The sequence below is a fragment of the Trachemys scripta genome, chromosome 5, assembly GCF_013100865.1.
Source record: "Trachemys scripta elegans isolate TJP31775 chromosome 5, CAS_Tse_1.0, whole genome shotgun sequence".
Taxonomy (NCBI): Eukaryota; Metazoa; Chordata; order Testudines; family Emydidae; genus Trachemys; species Trachemys scripta.
In genome coordinates this window covers 74,348,519-74,362,358 of record NC_048302.1, presented here as the reverse complement: position 1 = coordinate 74,362,358, position 13,840 = coordinate 74,348,519, and the positions used below count along the sequence as shown (strand labels likewise).

The window sequence follows — 13,840 nt, the reverse complement described above, 5'->3', positions numbered from 1 at the left end:
GCTTTTATGGTGTTGTTTGAGTTTCAAGATAGACAGCTCACTGGGAGAAATTACATGGTTAAAGTTTCATGAGATTTTTCTTGTTCCCTGATTGACTGTGCCTACCACGAGTGCCTGGGAGGGCTATAAAATCTATTTTCATTTAGTCAGAGGAATAGATTGCAATTAGTATGCAACCTATTTTTTTAAATAGGATAGACCCAAATTCCTCTCCTCACTCCTCCATCCTATGTGCCTGGTAGATGTTACAATAGTATATTTTCAATGGGGTTGTCACATTCTAACGTTGTTGTGATGTTCTCAAGGCACCCAGGACTAAGAGTAACTTTTGTTACCTACCTCCTCCAGCATGAGAGAGCCTTGACTTGTGGTGACTGAGTGTTAGCTTTCTAATACCACTAGCCTTTCAGCCACTCCATCACTCACCTCTGGACTATGCCACACCTGTCTATGCCTTGCAGGTTAACAAGAGGCACACTCTAGTCCTTGAATCCCCCTTGAAGCATTCCCCTGTGCTATCCAGCCCCTGACAGTGGCTACTCTCAGAAATCCCAGATCCTCTGTCCCCAAAGGAACAGTGTATCCAAATTTACCTATGTCACCATAAACCATTGCTCCTGCAAAACACACACCACTTGTGATGAAACAAAATAAGGTTTATTTAACCAAGAACAGAAATTCCACTAGAAAGAAGAGAGAATGATGGAAACAATTGTTTACAATACAAAAAACACAAAAACAAATCACAAAACATGAATTAGGGCCTACAGTTTATTAAGAGTTACCTTTTGTAACTAATAAAGTATGCTCCCCCACACAAAAATAGTTCAGACCCTTGCAGAGCTGACTGGCTTTACAGGAACCAGGATTCAATTCTTCATGAAAAACTTTCACTCAACAAGATGTCTCCTCAATGAATGGATCCACAGTGCCTTTCCCCACTCCGTTATACTGAAACATTTTCCCCATCTCTATTAAAGACAGGGTGATCCTCGATCTGTCAAAATGTCCCTTTTTTACCTCCCTGTGGTTTTGATTGTTTGCAGTTGTCTTTGATAGGTTTCCATTGAGTGTTCTGGGATGGGATAGTAATAGATAACTTAGCCTTGCTTTACGTTACCGGCTAGCCTGGGAGGGTTGACAACTCTTTCCTGCATGAGTAGGTCATCACCTAGTAATATTACTCCCTGATGTGGCCTTAAGGTTAAAAGGTGTCAAGGGTATAAGCTTCAATATAGTTACATTATTCCTTAAAATATTAGTTGAGCACACATCTGGCCAGGATTATGAACATCTATAACTTGCAAGTTTTCAATAGATACCTTATTTGTTACCCTTCATGAATAAATACCCTGTAAGCAACTGAGACAAGAGTTGTTTACAAAGAACAGGGGGCCCTTTGCCAAGAGGCCTATGTGTCACAGTGATCTTCCCTCCTTAATAATTGCTTCTGAACAGCAGGCATAGACCCCAATTCAGCACATTCTTATTTGAACAGGAATGGATTTAACCCTGTGCTTAAAGTGAATTGGGGCCAACATGAGGAAGTGTTTAAAAAAAAAATAAAGTTTTTTTTTCCCATAAAGAAACACTGTTGCATCGAATTTGACCCACATTTTAGGTTTTGTAAAGAGAAGCTTTTACAAAATAGACCATTAGAAATGCTGGAGATTCAAAAAAAACAAAACAAAACAACAACAAAAAACAAGCATTTGGCATCATTAATTTTGTGTATAACAGATGTTCCACTGCAGCATATGAATGTGAAGTGTTATATTAACATTTTAGATCAGATTCAATTTCATTTTGAAGAACTTCATACTGTTCTCTATACTCTCCCTTCAAAACCATCATCTCAAGCATTTTTTATCCTTCACTTGTGATGCTTCTGGATATGGATTCTCCAGACAAGTCCTTTATAGGTTTTTTTTTATTTTATTTTTTTAAATGTACAATAGTACTCCTATAAAATGTAAAAGTAATTGCATAGGTTGTGGTATATACTTAATATACTAAAAGCAAAATATTACTGGCTTGTCATTCTCTTGAAAGAACTCATATTTGCAATCCTGTGTGTAAGAAAGTCTATAGAAAAGGATGTGTCTCTAATACATTGTTTTTAATGAGTGAATGTACTGGAATTTAAAATGCTGGCAGAGTTTGTTTGAACCATTTTCACAGGAAGCAAGAATCACCCAGGACTCTAAGTAAAGATGTTTTAAAAAAAAAAGATGTATCCTGTTGGTAAATATCTTTGAATTTCTCAAATTTTACTGATATTTTTAAATGACTGTTCAAATTGGGGGATATAGGTGAGCTTGCCAAATCCCCATTTCTGAATATTGCCAAATTAAAAAAAAAAAAAGTTTAAAAAAGGAATAAGACCCAATTCTAGCACTAATTTAAGTAATTATATAGGTTTATCTCAAGTTGAGCAATTAATGTTAGTAAGATGAATTACCTGCCACTAGTTCTTTCTTCTATGCCAAATTCCACAACGATCAACAATGAAAAATTTGAAAAATTTGTATAGCTCTCTCTGCGGGAATTAAAGTCAAACTAGTTAATTCAGTACTATACAGATTAGTGTACTTCCTAGCATATTCTTGACTTGATAACAGATTAAATCACCAGCAAAACTGAGAACGTGCCAACAGAGGGAAGAGGCATTGTAGTGGTACATGAGAGGAAAACTAAGAGCTAAAGAGAAATCAATTAATGGTCATTGTAAGTGAGATAGAATAGTAACTGGAGATGCACCCTGGAAGTTAAAGAGCTGAAGAATGTGTCATTTAATGCCTTCAGGGACATTTTCACACTGATTAAAATGATAAATATTCAAAAAAAGGGGCGGGGGGGAAATCGGTAAAAATGTTGACATGGATATTAAAGTCTCCATAAAGGCCTGTTTTTGTTTTTCACAGAATAAAAGATGGAAAAGGTCATTCAGTCTCCCTGCCCATTCAGAATTAGCTGTTTTCTAATATTTTCTAGTTGATTTTCTAGGGTTTATTTTTTGTTTTTGTTTTTAAACTGTGAGGTTTTAAGTACCCCAACCCGTGAGATTTTCACAACTTGCCTTTGGAAATTATTCCATACCTTAATACATCTCACTGACAGGGAATACTTCCCAATAGTCTAAATTTCTTAATTTCATCCCATTAATCCTATTCCTCCATGTACTATCTTCCCTTCTGGGTGTTCACACGACTCAGATATTTAAAAGTGTTCCCATAACTCTACCACATCCCAATTTTGTCCCATAGCCAAACACCACATATTTGTCACTCTCCATAAGCCCAATGATTTTAGCCATGCTGTCCTGAATTAAGTGTGTTGCTCTTTTCTCCAATTTGTCAATACCTTTTTGACAATGTGCTGTCCAGGATTGAGCATAGTATCCCAGGTATGTTTATACTAGATCTGTAGGACTGGATAAGTAAACAAGATGTCCCCAGGATAAGGAGAACAAAATCCTGTCTCAGTCTTTAGGGCATCAGATTACTATAGGAGTGTTGCCTAAGTAAGGACTGCAGGGTTGGGCACCAAATAGAAAATGTTTTGTTACATAAATGGGAAGAAGATTTCCAGAAACATAATAGAAATAGAGTTTAAAAAAAAAGGGGGGGGGGAACTGCAGAACCCAAAAGAGAACTATATATTTTAAGAGGTGCAAAATGGCTGGCAGTCAGTGCATAAAAGCTTCTATAAAAATTTAAAATAAAAATAAAGATGATATTTCATGGGAAGCTGTTGAGTTTGAAAGCTAGTTCAAGCACAAATAAAGATAGCATCAATGAAAAAAAAAAAAAAGTCCAAAAGATAATTAAAAAGAAAAATATTTTCACCTCAGTTCAAGAGATAACAGCAGGGTTTGGATAAGGTTTCTATCCCACAGCATTGTCCTCCTAGCTGAGTCTAAAGTATTAGTGTAAATACACAGGATTGCTGGAGCTCAGTGAGATGGGTTAATCAAAGTTTTTCTCATGCTTATCATACTAATTTTTGCTTGCATTTTTTATAAAACATTTAAAACATCTTTCCTGTACCAATGAAAGCTCTCTCAGAACTGAATAGCTTTATATAGAGCTACAGAAACTAAGAACAGAAAGAACTGGAGAGCCCTTCAAGAACAATGAAGTACCCTTGACAAAGCTAGGTAAGATTCTGAGGGCCAGAGGTTGATAACATATCTTAAAAAAAACCCCACAACTACAGCTATTTCAAAGCTATAGAAATTAAACTGTCTGTGTGGGTGTGGGGGAGAAAGCATAAATTAGTGTGTATGGGGTGAAGGTCTTCAGGCTGAAAAATATACTTTAATTAAATTTAAAGACTCTCACCCACTTAAAGTCAAAGAAAATAAATTAATTAAAATAGCAGTAGACATCTTTCCAAAGCCATAGGAAATACTCCAAGGCAAACACCCTTAAGATGGAATTAACTTTGTAATATAAGGTTGTAATAATATAAACAAGAAAACAAAATACCTGGAGTCACAAAAATCAAAGTGAAGATTACACTATTTAAAACAATCTACCTATCTGAGTATGGAAATTCATAAATATAACACACCAAAATAGCCTTAACTCTGACACTGAATCATTGCTCACTATACTACCATTGGATTCAACAGGACTACTTAACTTGCTTTCAGTTAAGTGTGTGCTTAACTGTTTGCCATTTCAGAGCTGAGTGTTCAACACAGTGCAGGACAGAGCCCTATGATATATATCTAGGATTAAATCCTGGCCCCACTGAAGTAAACAAAACAAAACAAAAAAGTTTTGCCATCTAGTCCAATGGGGCCAGGATTTCATGGCCCTTGTTTACCTGAGGTTATAGGACTGAAGGACGGGTAATTTACAAATACTGCATGTGACTGTTATTGAGGTAGTTACTTTATGGCTATGTTGAGTTTTTCAAATATTTACTGTATGCACATGTTTGGGAAATAAGCAGAAAGGCAACCCAATGACTCCAGATAAACAACTTCCTGGAGTTCATTAAGAGACAATATCTGAGCAATTAGCTGTGAACATCTGACTTTTAAGCTCCAGCATTATTACAAGATTTGTTTGCCTAGACTGCAAACCCAAAGTTAAAAAGAACTATATACAGTTCCAATCCATGTCCAGAGGTAAGAGTCAGGGAACTGAGGAATAGACTAACACAAAAATAGATTGACCCTGCTGGGGGGTCTGATGCAGTGAAGAATTCCTAACCCTCCAACACAGGATTATAAATCATAGGTACTATGCTACATGCATGTAGCCCATCTATTGTTTTAAAAGCTTTTTCTTTTATGTTATGCTTTGTTCCCAATGTTAAGATTACTCTGGTTTACAAAGGTTATTTTGGGTCACTGTATTTACCACTGGTCACAGCTCTTGAAGGAAAATGGTATGTACCTGAATCCAGTCAGACCTATTGGGTAGAGCTGATGGAGAATTCATTTTTTTTTTGTTGGAAGATGATTTCTTGAAACTGAAACTTATTAGTTTTGACAAAACTTTTGTAGGGAAGGTTTCTCAGGTCCAGGGTAGTATTTTTGGTCAGTGAGTGAGAGAACCCAGAACAGCCAAGAGCCTGGTGGTCAAGGCACTCATCTGGGATGAGTGAGACCTATGTTAGAGATCTCTCTCTGAATCAGGCAAAGCATGGACTTAACCTGGGTTTTCCACCTCCCAACTAGGTGCCCTAATCACCAAACCATAAAGTCAATCTCTTGCTCAGTCCCAATGAATATTTAGTTATTGATATAAGGTGAAACAGTTCCAGCCTGGGTCTCCCACATCCCAGATGAATACCCTAGCCACCGAAAAACTGGCTGTTGTGTCTCTCTTTTGTGAAAAAAATTGAAGCATCTCTGTTTTGTACTAATGCAAAATAGAACCAAATTTCAAAACTAAAATTTTTCCATGAAGCAGAATTCTTTTTTTTATATGCCCAGGCCTATTGTTAGGGTAAGCACAATTGTAAGTACTGTAGCCTAGAACCCAGTATAAGAATAGGATAATCAAGGGATTACACCCCAGAAAAGCTAAGGTCACAAGGCCTCATATCTGTGGGGTGCACTCAGAGAGGCCCAAAAAGGGGTCTGAGGTGCAGCTACCACTGTAACCATTACAATAGAGCTAAGAAAACTCTGATTTTCTAACACTACATATACATTTGTAAAATTGGTATTTACTTTTATATAAAAATGTATAGGATAATTATCTTATGTTGCAGCTTCTCCATCCTTCTAGAGGCTATTCAGACATAGGATAAGTTCTGTCAGATGGTTCAGGTGAATAAGGGAAGTATTGTGCAGTATTACAATAATTGGATAGTGAATGAGAAAGGAGTGGAGAGCCTCATTCTTATTGAATGGCAGATCTGAAAGAGTGATGTCTCTGGAATGTATATGAAAAAAGAAATGAGACATCAGTGTTTCCCATGGTTAGTGTATGGGCAGGTTGATATGTACATGGTTTTCCTTCCATTACTATTCTGCATCTGAATGTTAACTGGCACTTTGTAGATGTGTATTTATAATACAGGAGCTATGGTTTTGTGGATGTGGTATCACAGTAAGGCAGCACAAAAGCGGAGTGTAAAAAGCATGTTGCCAAATATGTAAAAGATTTGCACTGAATTAAGCTCAAAGTTATAAATATTGCTTCCCAAATAACCTTAAGTTTCCAGACCTTCCTGCCTTTCAATTTTTTATTTTATTTTTAAAGTAAAAAAAAAAAAAATTCTAATAAGGTATTTTAAGAAATAGCTAAGAATTTATCATTTTAAGAAGATCTTAGATTTTGTCTATTAATTTCCTAAGATTTTTGATAAGGAAGGAAAACTAGTGGAAAAATTTCACATAGAGCTATTTATTCTCAACCAAATATTTAAATTATATGACAATTACCTTAAATAGCATCTCTTCTTCCCCACTCCCCTGCCCCCCCAATCTGGACTGTAGCAAACTGTCTTCAAAACTTGTGCACTTCTTAAACACTTTAAGAGTAGTTTCAGAGATTACCACTATGCCCTGCTCCCCTTGCATATATACACCACAAATAGTTAGTACAATAGAACACAAGAAAGGAGTCTTTTGAAAGCAAAAAAGTCTTCTCTTTTTTTCCAAAAAGATTTGTCCAATTAACTTCAAACTCCTGCTCAAAATTCCCCTTTGGCAGGAGACTATCACTGAGACATACACAAAAAGATTTCACTTTATGGAAATTAGGTAAGAGCAGATAGGTCAAAATCAGGCTAGTATTATAAAGCTAATTATAGTCTTACCGATGGAGTCTCTGCCACAGCTCCATGATATTAGAACAATTCTCACGGCTGAAGAACACAAAGTAAAAGCTGGAATGAAGGTTAAAGAAATTAGATTTAAAAACTGCTTTTGGCAGAAGGAAATAAACAATAATAATCATGAACCCTCTAAAGGTTAAAGGAAAGATGATAAAATGTGAACACTTTGCATTCATATCTGAAAAGAGAAAATACAGAGACTTTTTTTTACAAAGACAAAATAAATAGCTTTAAAACAAACTAAGTCTCATCACTCAGGGCTAAGCTCTTTGATGTAAATAAATATATTTATATATAGAACAAGACACTGTTAGGTTAAAAGATATTGCTCATGCAAGACTGCAGAGAACTAATTAAACAGCCTTCAGGTCTGAAAGAAAAAAAAAAAAAAAACTATTAGGCTCCTAAAGCGATGGAGATCAAAATCTAGTCACCCACCTTGATAATGATGATGAAAAAACCCTAATGATATTTTGCTCACCAGCCTAAACAATTCCTTACATAGTATTTTTCATGGCTCTACTAAAGATCATAAGCTTGATTTCCCAAGTATTTGGGAAATCAATAGCAGAAATTATGTGCAATATTCAGGAAACAGCATATAGAGTTGCAGAAATGTTATAATCTAAAAAAAAAATTTAAGCTGCCTCCAGTGTCACTCCATTTACACCTGCCTACACCTGCTAAGAGTGGATGTGGAATTCAGTGCTCTGGATGCAGCACACATCTTGGTGCAGCAGGGATGACATTATGCACCACAGTTCCTGAATCAGGGGCTGCAGCACAGATATTCAGTCTAGCCAGTTTAATCCACATGTCTAAGTAATTATAAGGCCACTAACACTATATGATCTCAAATATTAGTTAATTCATCCTCCCCACAATACCCCATGGGGCTAGTACTAGGAGCTCTATTTTAAAGATGAAGCATTAAAGCCCAGAGGCCTACTCCATCTCCTACTGAAGGCAGTTTGATATTTGCCATTTACTTCAATGGGTGTAGCATCAGGCTACAGGTGTCTAGCTATTGGCTAACCACAGAGATTCAATGGAAGTGTGCCCTTAGCATTGTATCTGAACAAGTTAGCCATGTGCATTTCAATGTGGTGTGTTGTCTGTATCAGCTGTGTATATATTCATCTCCTGTTTTCCATTAAGTTCCTGATTTCAACCAGTGCACACTCATTTCCCTCTTTGAGTATGGGTATGTCTATGTCTGCAATTGGGGGGTTAATTGGTTGATTGCAACACATACATATACACACACATAAGCTAGTTAGATCAAAGCTAGCTCAAGTAACAATAGCAGTAGAACTGCAGCACCATGCGAGGCTGTACAAGCTAATCCTGCCTCCCCAGGAACCTGAGTACATACGCAAACGGCCACCCCACTTGCTGCCACAGCTTCACTATTGTTATTCAAGCTGGCTTTAATTGACACATGTGGCTATCACACCTGCCAGTTGCAGTGTAGACATACCCTTTAAGTCTACAGCAGTCCAGCGTACGAGCTATATTTTGCTAAGTACCCACATAGGAGAATCTCAAAACATTGACTCAGTTGCTTAAACCAAACATGCCCCTTTCTGCCTTTTGAGAACATCTGTGTTGTTTTGGCCACTGGCCTCAATGTCTCACCCTGACACTTTTCACACCAAGCCTAATCATTCAGCAAATAACAAATGGAACCACGTGCTGAGTTGTGCATGTTTGGTAGCACAACCTAGTGGTGTCCCCCATAGCAGATTCCTCTGAACACGGATTGCCTGTTTGACTACCACATGGAAGTGCACACCTCTTTACCCTGTTTTTTCTGACCTTTGCCATGCAGCTATTACTGCTCTATGCAGTTCAATTTTCAACAGTCTGAATCTAACTTTTATAGCTGGCTTCAGATGTGTCTTATTTGCCTGTGACACTCCTTCGGTGCTATGCAGGCCTAGGCTTTGATTTTGCTTTTATGCTGTCCAACTGGTGTCTCAAGACAAAGCAGGAGTTGCATTTTTGAGACTATTCAAAACCTGCTTTTGTGTATGTGTGGTTTAGAGACTCCGTCTCCTCCCATTCTTCGTGCTACTTGATGTAGGGTGTAAGTGCACCATAACTTTGCATTCTTCACAGGGAATGTAGAACTGCCATATTTCCATCCAACCCTGTCCCGGCCCCTTTCATTTAGGCAGGTTCTTTTCCCACACATGTCCAGCCCTTCCAGCACCATCCCCTTCTCACATCAGTTACATTTGCTAAGCCAGCTCCAAATCCCATAAAGGCACATCCTATCCCTCAGTCCCATCTGCTCAGTATTTTACATCACCCAGACAATGGCATGGTGACTCACACCCCAGATATGCTAGCTCTGAATTTTCTGCTCTCTCCCTTTCTCTCTGCGTGGAAGTATAGAGAGCTAAATTCAATATCTACAGAAAGCTGAACAAAAAATGAAAAGGTCATCTTTATATTATATTTCTTTCCTTCCTCTCCAGCTCCCTAAAGCCCAATTTATCACAGAGGGAAAAAAAAATAAACTTATGACTGCCAAAGAGATTTTGTTGAATTAATCCCAGTTTCATATGGCGGAGCAATCATGTCTCTTTAACCTTCACCATTACAACTCTGTGAAAGTATACATTTCTGCATTCTTTGGGTGAATTTTGACTCACCTCCATAGCTGCAGATAGTCCACTTTGGTGCTTTTGTTACATCAGTGATGAGTAGGAGTTAGTGAAGTTGTACTCTGCAACTCCTTCTGGTGTTCTGGATGGGCTTGGAAGTGGCAGGGGCACAGGCAGCATGTTCACAAACTACAGGGATATACTGGCCACAAACCCTGCATAAGAGGCACAGCAGACCACAAGCCCATGGACAGCAGTAGCTGGAGACAAGCTATACAAATGCTCTGTATTGTGGGGAGAAGGTTCAGTCCCTGACTCTGGTGCGGCATGCAAAACCCCATTTCTTTGGGCTTTGCAGGGATAACATGAACTTACCTGTTCACCAGAGTTCAAACTCTTTATATTCAGTTTTGATATACATAACTTACTATCTGCCATGCTTAAATTCAACATAAAATATGGTCATGGTAAAATAGAATAGGGGCCTTTCATGTATCTCACCTTGTTAGTTTTGTAGATTCCAGATTCCTTGCTGGGATGTCCTGATGGAAGGGTTATAATGAAATACACAATACTACAGCTTCCACTGATACAGTCCTACAATGTGACAAGCTTTATTTAAGCCACATTTAAATGAAGTTTTATGAGACTTGAAGTGACCCCAGTAGCTTCTGGGACTGAAATTCTCAAATGGTCCCCCCTCCCATTATTGTGAACAAGGCCATAAATGGTTACCCGCTATTAACTCATTTCCACCCGTATTGCCAGCTTTTGTGTACAGTTCTGTTTTCTTTGCTTTTCTATGTGCAGAAGGCACTACAGGTTCTCTCTCTAGTTCCCTATCAGGGGGAAGAAAAATAACTGGATACTGACTGAGGCAGTGATAGTTCTGGGACTGGATCATTCTGCTGAGAAACAGAACATGGAGATTAAAATCCTGTTCCTGAAAAGTGCAGAACACCTGCTGCTAGATTCTAGTTGTCTTCATTGAATGCTGAAGGTGCACTGCACTTTACAAGAGAAGGGCCTAAATTTAAATTCCTTCTTACACAGTGGGAATTAAAGATGTAGCAGGTCAGACCACAGCTTCACCGATCTTCTCTCTTGCTTCAAGGACTGTTTCCTTAATCAGTTTACAAACATACACATGAGAGAGAATCTGCCTAGGAACTTGTATGCTCCCATATCACCATGAGTATCCATTAAATACTTTAAAATAGCAATAACAATCTCTCTGTCTTTCTGTTCTAAACCTGTAAAAGAAATAGCTTCATCAATTTTGGTTTTAATTGGTGTGAGAGTGGCTATGTGTCTGTGCAAAGCCTTACTGAAAGCCAAGTCAGAGAGGTGAATTTCACTTTTCTTTCTTAATGTTCCCAACATACTGAAGCTTGGGGTTGTTATGGACCTGTGGGAGCTCCATAATCTAAATCCAGCTCCTGTGAAAGCTGACTCTCATCAGCTCATTTGTTCAGTCTCCTGGCTCTGGCAGAACACAGCTGTTCAATATCAAGACAGAGACCTTTCCCAGGCTCCGTATTCAATGAGGAACCAGAACAGAGAGTGGAGTAATGTGATGAGGTGCTCATAGTGTGTTGTGTTGCTCTGACGGACAGCTGTTATTTGTACCACTTTTTCAGGCTGTGTGGCTTTGTTCCATATACATGAGGAGTCAATAATGAAGCCTGGAGGTCACAAATGGAAGGATCACTGCGGACCAGTTCAGAGTTCACTAAGATGACATGCAATGTTCCAGCCAGTTGCAGAGAGAAGTGGATGGTTTTTTGCTTCTGGGGATGTTTGGGCATCAAGTAGCACTAAGGCGCCCAATGGAACCACATGGCTCCAGACTGACTTAACAACCTAAGGTCAGACATTCTGGTTAGTGGAGGATATTACGGAAAACCCAAAGTCTTCCCTGCTCCTATCAACACCACTCTATTTTTTCCTGGATTCAGTGCTAGCTGGCAGTGGGGCACAGTTACATACTGGAAAGGACTCATCTTATTAGAAATAAGAGTGTAGCAATATGGTCACTGATAGTCTCTCAACTACCCCCTAGTGAACAGAGGTCACTCTACCAGACCCTGCTTCTCCGAGCATTCCATCTCTTCAGGGACCCTTTAAGAACTCATAGTTTACAAAGTAATTCAAACAATCCCTAGAAGTAATCCCATTCATTTAGTCCTCAGATGCACACTGGCCCTCCAGGGGCCAACCCTAGTTCAGGATCTCTCTCCCATTAGTCCACCACAAAGTCTTTCAAAACAAAAACACTCACTCATGAAGCCTTCATCTCAGTTTCAGCTGGGCACAGCTCCTTACTCCCTGAAAGTCAGTCAGTCTCTGCACTGCTTCTTGGGTAGAGTCTCTCCTATGCCTTCCTGCAGAGAGAGCTTCCTTAGCTGGTGCCTTCCCTCTGTTGATTCAGAGCCATGGAGGAGTCATCTTACTATTCCCTGTACTATCTCCCAAAATAACTGTACTTTCCTTATCTTTCCCAATTCACTGTTAACTTCCTGCTAATTTTATCCTGGGATCACCTGATTGAATCCAGGTGTGGCTCATCCTGTAACCAGGGCTGGCTCTCCAGCCTAGGGGCAAGCAACCTGTTACAATCAATCATAACAAAAATATGTAGAAGTAAAGCAAACAAAAAACTGGAAGGCATTTCTTCAGAAAATATCTTCCCATGCTCTCACATAACAAAATGAAAACACCATTATTCATGGGTGAAAGGGGAAAACAGAAGATAAAAACTTATTATTGCTAAGAAAAATATAGTATGCATGTATAATATATATTACATAAAATAATTCAGAGAATAAAAGGAACTGTATCAATCATGGAGAACAATTTACATTTAATGCTGGAGCCAGCATACATCAATAACAGTAAAGTACATAAAAACACTTAAAGGAAAGGAAAGAAATTAATTGGAATTAAGAAGAAAAACAAAAGCACCAAATCCTGAATTCTTTATGTGAGCAAAACTCTCCATGAAATCCATGGGGAGTTTTGCTTAAAGAAGACCTGAAGGATTTAACCCACATATTTCACTTTAGAGGGGAAGAAAACATGAAAAGTTAATAGTATAAATAAAAGCTAAAAAATATGGAAACGCCTAGAGAAGAAAAAATCCTGAAATAATAATAATAAAGAAAAACTGAAGGACCTTTCTCAGGAATGAAGGAAATAAATCAAAGCTAATTAAGACCCTTGCTCAGGGCTAGATAATATAAATCACAAAAGCCCTAGGATGTAAAGAAAATTTAATTTAAAAAAGCCCTTTTTGTGCCAAAGATTTATCATTTTTTAAAGCCCAATGGGACTAGAATACTTCCACCCATCCTCCACCCCCACAACTCCAAATAGGCACATTTTTATTTCTATTGATAAAGATATTTGACTCATGAGTTAACTAAGCCTTCTGAAAATTCATGACATCTTTGTACTTGTCTGGATAGCTTCTCTTTCCTTTCTTCTTTTAAAAAAACAAATAATTACCCTAATTTCTGAACATCTTGGATCTGATTGTTTGCTTTGCAGGGCAATTTGAATCACAGAAGTAAATCTGAAGTTGCTTGTTCCAAGGATATTTTTAGTTGTTCTCCCTGGTGGTTATTACCCACTAAGCTCTCCCTTCTGTAAAACTATTGTGAAATGCTGTTATGAAACAGAGTCTTGCAATCAGGCAGAAATCCCAGCTGCCATGGAAAATTCTGTTCTTATTATGCCTTTTGATAGTTTTATGTTAAAAATCCTATGTGACTTTTGAAATAGGATGCAAGACATAAACAGAAGATTCACAACTTTAAGTCTCCATCCTGCAAGAAGATCCATATGGCGGCAACGCATGCAGAGCTTTACGTAAGCCAGTAGGACTCTGCCTGGGAGCAGGGTCTGCCTGGTCAAAGCAACTT

General features: G+C 38.2%; 1 long non-coding RNA gene across 1 annotated transcript; it reads right to left on the bottom strand.

The window, feature by feature from the left end:
* Positions 1–790: 790 nt before the first annotated feature.
* On the bottom strand, positions 791–12,362 carry LOC117878624. The gene is made up of 4 exons (XR_004646029.1): positions 12,199–12,362; positions 10,419–10,514; positions 7,288–7,356; positions 791–1,075 (listed from the first exon to the last, which is right to left on the bottom strand). It is a non-coding gene; the product is annotated as an uncharacterized LOC117878624 (long non-coding RNA).
* Between the last annotated feature and the right edge of the window lie 1,478 nt (positions 12,363–13,840).